The 9,225-nt window shown below is 47.4% G+C and overlaps 1 protein-coding gene across 5 annotated transcripts in view; it reads right to left on the minus strand.

Moving 5' to 3' along the window:
• The window catches only part of ADGRL1 (adhesion G protein-coupled receptor L1), a 130,752-nt gene extending 121,709 nt beyond the window's left edge, over positions 1-9,043 (minus strand). For all 5 annotated transcript variants that reach the window (XM_079965877.1, XM_079965876.1, XM_079965878.1 and 2 more), the window contains exon 1: positions 8,421-9,043. The gene's annotated coding sequence lies outside the window, so the exon portion shown is untranslated. The remainder of the gene's footprint in view (positions 1-8,420) is intronic.
• Between the last annotated feature and the right edge of the window lie 182 nt (positions 9,044-9,225).

Raw genomic sequence — 9,225 nt, forward strand, 5'->3', positions numbered from 1 at the left:
GTAGCACAACACTCCCTAGGATCATCTTGGATCAGCAATGACCATAGGTACCATATCCCTCTATTCTGCCTCTTCTTCTCCTTTGAACGACTGCATCAAACCATTTCTACAACTCCAGGGCATCCATCACTATTCCCTCTCCCCTTCTTTTTCATGGAGATCCCAAAGCAAGCAGGAAGGACTGAATTTATAATTCCACTCTAAATAGGTTTCACCCATATCCTACAGCTCAGTCATCATTAGGGGCCTTCACCAGGCCAGTTTTGAATCAGCTGAACCAGGTGCATTTTTAAACTCAATATCACTGCTAGGCGATAAGCAATTTCACATTTGCATGCATGATAATCAACACATGCAAATAAGCAATAGTATAATTCTTTTCTTCTTCTTCTTAGAGCAATAACAACCTTAACTAATCATCCTTTTGCAGAAAGTTAACCTCTTGCTTGCCTGAAGAGATGCAAAGATACATAGGTATTGGCAGACTGGGTTTGCCAAAAGGGAAACTGACACCAAAAGCACATATTGAAACTCTCTCATGCTCCTTGTACTTATGTGTGAATATCATTGCTATGATAAAAAGTGTAAATATGGGATAGAAAGTACTACAGAAGCCTTATTCATTTGAATGTAGAGCCTAACCAATGTGTCAAGCAGTGAAGTGGAAGATCTAACTTAACCACTATCCTTTCCATGGCCTGCCATAAATATCTTTAGTGGTACCTGACACAGTGAAATGCATTGTTGTAGGAAGGTAACAGACACTCTCTCCCCCCCTCTCTGTTTTCATTTATTTGTTGCATTTATATAGCAGCCCGTCAATAAATATTCGCTGGGTGACTTACAAATCAATGTTAAAAATACAATATATAAGAATTAAAATAAACATTACAAAACAAAAGACGAGTTAAAAAAAACTTTCATTGCAATAGGGCCAGCAAGAAACAGTTCAGATTCAAAATGCAATGAAAATTATTGGGTGAATAAAAATGTATTTTTCACCATAAAGAAGGTACCAAGTGAGCCTCTCTGAGGAGAATATTCCATAGCTAGGGGGCTATTGCTCCCTGACAGCCCTCCTCCATTTAACTTGGTGGGGGCACCCAGACTAGAGATCGAAAGAGCATCTTAAGGTTCAGGTAGGCATTTATGAGTGTCTTTGAGAAGGCCCCCTCCTGGTCTGAGGGGGCCATGGGTGAGAAACAGATCACGGGTGGCACCATTACCTCACCACCACTTCTCCTTCCAGAAGACTTTTGCTGCAGTTCTGCTCCAGGGCAGGCAGTCATGGTCAAGAGCTACCCCCCCCCAATACTCTGAACAGCATTGCCGGCAGCTGCTTCCATTTAAATTTCCCAAAATGCCCCCGACGTGGTGTTACACTGGTACATTGCAGGAAATTAAAATAGTTGACTCAAGCCTACAAAAAAAAAAAAAGGATTGGAGTTGTTATTGTTTTTGTGGAGTACAAAGGTCCATGGTGGGCCCTGCCAGGGCATGGGACTTTTCCAGCAGCTACCCGAGGGTGCCAGAAGACAACACCAGTCCTGCTGAAAGATCTGGGGTGTGGAACCAAAGAAGGGGAGTTTGGAGCACACTACCGAAATGGTTGAAAACTACGAGAGAAGACTAAAAATGAAGACTATATGAGAACAGATGATCTGGCTATGGATAGGTTGGTCTTAGATACTGTCTGGTGATAACAGACAGGACAGGGGAGGAGAGGAGGATGAGGCTATCCCCTCCCTCCCATTTGTCTGCATCACCTCCATCCCTTAATCATCCCCAGCATATTATTCTAATCCCCAAGCACTTGCCGACACGGGAAAAAAAGGAAAGACTCCTCTGCTGTGCTGATCACAGGAAAGTGCATGACAAAAGAGACAGTGTATACACGTGAGTGATGGAGGGCATGTACACAAGCACATGCATGCTGAAGAGAACATGGGTGGAGTTGCACATTTTTGTGTGTGCGTGTGCTCACACACAATCATGTAGGCATGTGTGTGAGCAGTCACTAATATATTCAGTGCCACTGCAGAAGGCCCTCGGGGGAAATATCCCCCCATGCTGAACACGAGACAGGTAGCGCAGCTTCAGAAATTGGCTGCAGACGCCCACACGCTCCCCAGCTAAATAATAATCATTAAAATAAAAACCTCTTCTATATACAATCTAAGAAAAAGCCACCCACACATTGTAGGAACGGAGGAAGAGAAAATACTTTATTATTATTTAAATAATTGCTCCCTCCCCCTCCCCTGCCTGCATCCCATGGTCTGTCTGCACAACAAGCCATCAGATGCCAGACTGCTGCCTCTGTTCTCTTGGAAAGTCAAACTCCTTAACTCAAAGGAAACACTTGGTGGCTTGCAAATGGCTGACATCTCTGTAGGAATCTGCATCCCACATGATCAGGCATGGAAGGGAATTCTTCTTGTCACATCAGTCGCTCTGGACAGGGACACACACACACAACCCCCTGGGCTTATAGGAGCTGGTGAGGTTTCTCAGGGAAGGTTGTGCCTATGCAGGGAGATGCTGATTTAGATTTGGTTGAAGAGCTCCCTGCTCAGAGGCATTTTTGTGCTGCAATGTCAGTTTCAGAAGATGGCCTTCTTTAAAAATAACAGGATACTGGCTCCAGGCAAATGCCACAGGCTCACGTAAGCGAAGGCCCTGTCACAGGGGCTGCAGCACAAAGGTGCTTGGCAAAAGGCTACACACCTCCAGCTGGCGTTCATCAGCACCGTTTCCATTCATTTAAGAGAGGCAATGCTGATTTATATCGGCCGGGGGGACCCAGCTTTATTGGCTCCTGAAAAGGGAAGCCAACTCACACCAAACTGGGGCCAGGGTCCATTTGCACCAATCTACAAAACGAACTGTACTTGTAACCTACCACATACAGCACACTCCACAGCTGCAACGAAAACGGAGGCACGGTTTTCAGAGGGCAAAATGGATCCATGCATCAGATGGAAGAGGACACTTACTTCAGGCCTGCATTTTTCTCACCCCCCACCCTCCTTCATATATTTGGGTTAGGGAACTCCTCCCTACTAGAACAAAGGAAATCTTGGGGGAATCCATTTTTGGACCATATTACTAAAAGTGAAAGAATTTGCTGCTTTCCAGATGGGAGTTAGCAAATAGGGGCTTTGGAAAGGACTTGTTTTCCACAATCCAAACATTATTTTCAATTCCAAAAAGAAACTGTACACCTCCAGGGGAAATAAATAGCATCCATGGAAACACCCTCCAGTGTTACAATATTAAAGGGGGGAAATGAAATCTTCCTGGCCTCTGGATGCTAAGTTGGATGCTTATCACTGGAAAGAGTCTATCTAAAAATATCATTTTTCATGTATTTATTGTTTGTCTCCAAAGCACATAGCACGTATTATCCACTAGATGCAGGATACATCCTAGCTGAATTTAAAAATTTATAATATGGGCCCAAATATCCTCATCCTCCATGCAAACAACAGAATCCTGCATTTAGGGCCCTTTACACACAGCCCCCTGGACTCATTTGACAGAATGGGGCCTATGCCCAGCAAAGCACCTTCAAAAGTAGCTGCAGTAAAAAAAAAAAAAGTAGCTGCAGTACTTGGGGTACAATTAAGCCATGGCAAATGCAGGAATTAAAGCCATGCACGACACTCTGTGGTTTTTAAGGAGGGTGGGCATATGCTTGCGCATATTACAGGACAAAAGAGATTCACTCATCTTCCTCCATTAGTTTTCTGGTGGGTAAAAAGTACTATGTGCTTTATAGGCAGCTGATAAATACATGGGGCTTCCAAAAACCAGGGATGTGCTCCCAAAAACACTGTAAAGGTATAAACAATCTCCCTTCCTCTCATCATACTAGGATGTTTATCGGCTGCTTTCAATGAGTTTGCAGATACGAAAAGGGCTAGGATTATTACTTGAATTTCAGTTGCACCTAGATTATCTTTCCAATTGGTGCCATATTATCACAGCAAGAGACCATCTTTGATCTCAAGGAATATACATCCTGAGTAGAGGGGAAAAGAAGGAAAGGAAATATGACCAATTTTATATCAATTACAGATATTTTCTGACATAATGAGGCCCAACCTAAAATTTTGCCCCTCTAGCTTATCGGAGTCACTGAACATGAATAACGGCTGGCACTGTAGAGCCTTACAGGCCCATGGCATGGAATTCATGGCTGGAACTACCCATCCCAATTCAGATTGGCATTCCTGCCCCAAAAGGTCTCCGGGTATATAGGACAAGTCATCAGCTCAGGACCGCAATACCTCAAGGACCACCCCTCCCCATATGAACCAACCTGTGATCATCATCTGAGGCCCTTCTTTGTGTACCCCCTCCATGAGAGGCCCAGAAGGTGGTAACATGAGAATGAGCTTTTTCTGCAGTGTGGAATGTTCTTCCTAGGGAGGCTTGCCTGGCACTTTCATTACAAATCTTGAGATGTCAGGCAAAAATATTCCTCTTCTCCTAGGCCTTTGGCTAATTAAACAATTATGCCCTTTTAAATGGGGGGGGGTGTTGTTTTGTTTGTTATTATGGTATGCATGTTTGTATTACTATGATGTGTATTTTTGTGTTTTCATATTGTAATTTGCCCTGTGGTGAAGAGCAGTTAGAAATTAAATAAATAACAAAAATAATATGATCCTACCTCTCTGTCCCATCACTTTCTTAAATCAGGCCAATGCAAGCAAGACATGGGTAAAGAAAAGCAGCTCAGCAGCCTAACATCCAAAGGGGGAGGTAAAAAACCAAACCCTGTTACTATTTGGGGGGCACCTAGAATGAAGGTCTCATTCCCACAAGAACATAAGAAGAAAGCTGTGCTGCATCAGACCAAAGGCCCATCTACTCCAGTTTCCTGTGTCCCATAATAACCGCAAGGAGGACATGAGAGCAATAGCCCACTCCAGCTCTAGTTTTCAGAGCATGCTGCCTCTGAACCTGCAATGACTGGTACCCATTAATATAGTTTTCCTCTTGATGCTCACTCAGTGTTTGGGACTTGCAAAATACTTCCCAAGCCTTTGTTCCAAAAACATGCCCCACCCCACATACAACATCATAGAGCTCAGGATTTAACCAGTTTTCAATAATGCAGGGTGAACCTCTGGATCTTATTAAAAATGTAATAACTTTCCCTCACCCCACAGGGACTCCATACAGCCAATCGAATCACACTAGAGGGAAGAACTTCCAGGTTAGGAGTCACAACTCTCAGGTACACTTAAATCCCAGCGCATCTGATGTTTGCAATTAAAGATTGGCAATAGCGACAGCCTGCCTGTTAAGAGATTCAAAAGGAGCCCAGGTGTTCTGGATTCCAAATCTCCCAAACCCAAACGAACATTCCACAATTTTTCTCAATATGTCTTTCGAGACTGACAGATGTCATCCAACCAGTGAAGCCTAGCCCATGATCATTCTTGTTCCAGAAGGGTTTTAGAAGGGGTGTTTGTCTTTGTTTTCCCCTGGATTTTTTGTTTGTTTGTTTGTTGTTTTGTTACACAAATGTTCTGAAAGCTTCTAAAGCATCTCCTGAACTGCATTGCCTCTAACTACCCTAGGATTGCTCAAATAGCAGTGAACTGGTGCCTTTCTTTACCAATATTCTCAGGGGTTCAGCTGCGTGGATATTTGATATACAATATGTTGTGAGATGCTCTCAAACCGGAGACTTGCAGGTGGAGACTTGCAAGTACCCTCTATTGGTCCAAGCAATGATTTCCTTGTTTTGTGAAGAGATGATTAAAGATGAGGAGCAAGACTGGAAACGGAGGACCGAGTCAGACCATTGGGGGGGGTTCATCCTGCTCAGTACTGTCTACACTGGCTGGCAGGAGTTCTCTGGGGTTTCTCCTACCTGGAAATGCCACAGACTGAACCAGAGGCCTTCTGCATGCATGGCAGATGCTCTACCACTGAACTATGGCTCTTCCCCAGGCAAAAAAAAAAGGGGGAAAAAAAGCGGGGGTGGAAAATCAGAGCAGAATTAAAACCTTTAGCAGTGCGCTGAACAACCTTGCCTTTCTTCCTCTCCAAGTGCCAAAATGAGAGGGTTTCGTCAAGCCAGGCCAACTTCTGTCTCCTGCTGGCAATTCCTTCCTTTCAACACAACCCTCATATTCTGTTATCCCCAAAGATGTTTTACAGCTCCTCGTTTGACTCACCTTTGCCAAGAGAGACAGCACTGTGAAGAGACATTCGGGGGGGGGGGGGGGAATATACCATTCAATCACTGCTGAAAGCAGAAAGCAACCACAGGAAATTGGTCCGGGAGGGAGGGCCTTATGGACAATAAATTTGGGGAGAGGCAGAAAAGAGAGGAGGATGGAGCGATTACTAACAGGTTCTTTATCTGATCATCCATTCCCCCTTCATCCATCCATCTGTTCATCCTTCATCTCTTCCCCCCATCCCCCCCTTTCCACGTCTGTATCTGTCAATCTCTTCTCACTCGCCTTTTGCTAATCGTTCTGTGTCTACACACACAGAGAGAGCCCCTTCTCAATCCATCTTATTTCCCAATGGTAAATAAATAAATAAATAAATAAATCTTTCCCCAGCCTGTTTATTTCCCAACTGAGGGAAGAGCTCCCAGCATCCTATCATAATAAGGCTGGACCTGTTCACCTCCCTCCACCTTCCACCCCTTTGGAAGAATTTGAAATCTAACTGGGTTTGCAGCAATCATCAATCTAACCATTCTGCTTTTTCCACCATACTGGTTTGGGGAAATAATGCTAGTTTAAAAGAATCTCCTGTCCTTCTGAAATAGGAGGCAGCCTTAGACCAGAAAGCTATTGGCAGGGAAAGATGTGAATAACCAACACTCAGGGAGAATGGTTGGGGGGGGGGTTATATGATTGTGGATGCAGTAATTTAAGAATATCAGGTACATTTCTTCTCAATTATCTCCCTCCCTGAATTCTCTGGCGGCTCTTTCCTTTACATGGGTCAATGGGAATGGGGGAGACATTATACAAGGTGCCCATTGATTCAGAGAACATCCTGACTAGAGGGAGCAAAATGAGATCAGGGCCCCGGGTGCCACAGAATCGGACTCCCAGACAAATTCCCAGCTCAGGGGACCCGCCAGCCGCCCGGAAGGTGGGCTGCTTCCAGAAGGGCCTGGCCTGAGGTGAAGTAAGGGGCACATCAGCCCGCCCCCAGAGCAAGATGCTCGTCGGCTGCGGGGGCGGGGTGGGCATCGAGGGGGGTGGATGGCAAAGCCCAAGAGCCATCGCAGCAAGCCAATGCGCGCCCCCCCCCGCCTGATTAACCATTCCGCCTGCATCCTCCTCCCATCTTGAAACTGTACGTGGGAAAAAGGATATGCGCGCGCGCGCACGTGTGTGTATGTGTGTCCGCCACCTCCTCCTCCGCCTCCTATAAAGCGTGTCTGTTACATAAAGACACGTATCAGGGAAATTTGGAGGAGGGGAAAAACATTACAGGGGACGGCAAAGGGGCAGCTACTACCACGAACCTGTCCTGGTTCCGGCTCCCCCCCCCCCTCCTGCAGCAAAATTGACCAGAGTGGAGGGGTGGGGAGGCAAGGATAAGAACAGAGACAAGATCTGGAGAAAAAGCCCTTCCCTCCTCTTTGTGCATTACGGTATTTGGAGGGTAATGGCTCTTTTTCTCAACCCCCCAACTCCACCCCCGCCACATATATACAAAAGGCGTGCTGTTGTGTGGCTGGGGGAGGAATACCGCAGTAACCGCGACGAGGGGAAGGGAAGGGGTGTTTTTTTTTTAATTTTATTTTTGCAGATGGCTTTGTCTTGAGCAATACGCAGACCCAGCGGAGGACAAGCGGCCGCCTCATCCGTGGGCGGAAAAAGGACCTCCGCATTTGCAGAGCCTGTCCGATCACAAAATCTCCGGAGAAAATGCGGAGGGGGGGAGAGAGAGGAGGAAATGGTCCCTTCCTCCCAGCCTCGTAGTCCAGTCAGCATCACACACCCCCCTCCCCCGTCCAAGTCTCTGTAGCGCAAAGAAAGCCTGTCTGTGAGAAACGCTAACCAAACATCAGGTCCACCAACATAGACCCAAACCACCCGGGAGCGGGCAGATCTCAAGGCGAGGACCGCTCAGGTTTCCAAACAAATAATAAAAAAAGATTGCACCTCCTACTTCCTCTCTCACACCACCACCACCACCCCAATTTAAAATGAAACCTGTGCCAAAGCCACCAGCACCTCCCGCCTCTCAAATAAAGCCTCGCCATCAGTCCGATTTAGCCAGGTGTCCGAAGCCAGCAAGGGTCATCGATGAGAAACCGGGGGGTGGGGGTGGAGATAGGCAAGGCTCGCCAGCCCAGTCCCCCCCCCCCCACCAGCACGCCAACCCCACGCGCAATCCCCTGAGAAGACAAGCCTCGTCTTTACCTTCTGAGATCCAGCCCCGTCGGGTTCCTCCATTCAGGGATCCCTAATCCATCCCGCCGCCAGGACGGCAGGGCTTGAGCCCCCTCAGGTATTCGGAAACACGAGGCGATCGGATGCGTGATGCGCGATCTCGATCTTCTTCCGATTGCTCCCCCTTGGGGCGTCGATTTCAGAGAAACGTGGAAAGGGGGGGGGCGCGCACACACACACCCCACACTCACACACATACACACACAAAAAAAAAAAAACACGACGCGTCCTGATCTCGGATTGTTTTGCCCCTGGAGGAACGGCGAGTTAAAGAGCAGGGACAAGGGGAGAGAGATGGGGCGTTCTGTTATAAATCAAGCGCCGTCCCTTTTTGTCGGCTTTTTTTTTTGGTGGGGTTTAATTTTTTTTTTGTTTGCAGCCGCCCCCTCCCAAAATAGCAGAAGGGAGGGGGGAGGAGGAGGAGGGAGGCAGGCGGGCAGAGAAGGGGCCAAATCAAAGCCCTCCTTCCCCCGATGAGATGTCACTGGCGGACGCCTCCAGCCGGCGAACCGCCTCGCCTAGCAATGCGAAAGGAAGTCTTAAAATATATCCATCCGTGGAAAGCAGTCCGGGCATTTTGGAGACGGTGGAGGCAAGCGAAGCGAGAGCCACCCCCACCCCCGATCTCTCTCTCTCTCTCTCACACACACACACACAGGCGCGCGCGCGCGCGCTGGCGGCGGCGGCGGCGGGGTGGGGGCTCCGTCTGCCTGCTCGTCGCTCCTCTCCTGCGCTTCCCCCGCCTCGGTGCACACAAACAGGCACACGCGCGCTC

Source organism: Podarcis cretensis, assembly GCF_951804945.1.
Source record: "Podarcis cretensis genome assembly, chromosome: 2".
NCBI classification, from domain to species: Eukaryota; Metazoa; Chordata; class Lepidosauria; order Squamata; family Lacertidae; genus Podarcis; species Podarcis cretensis.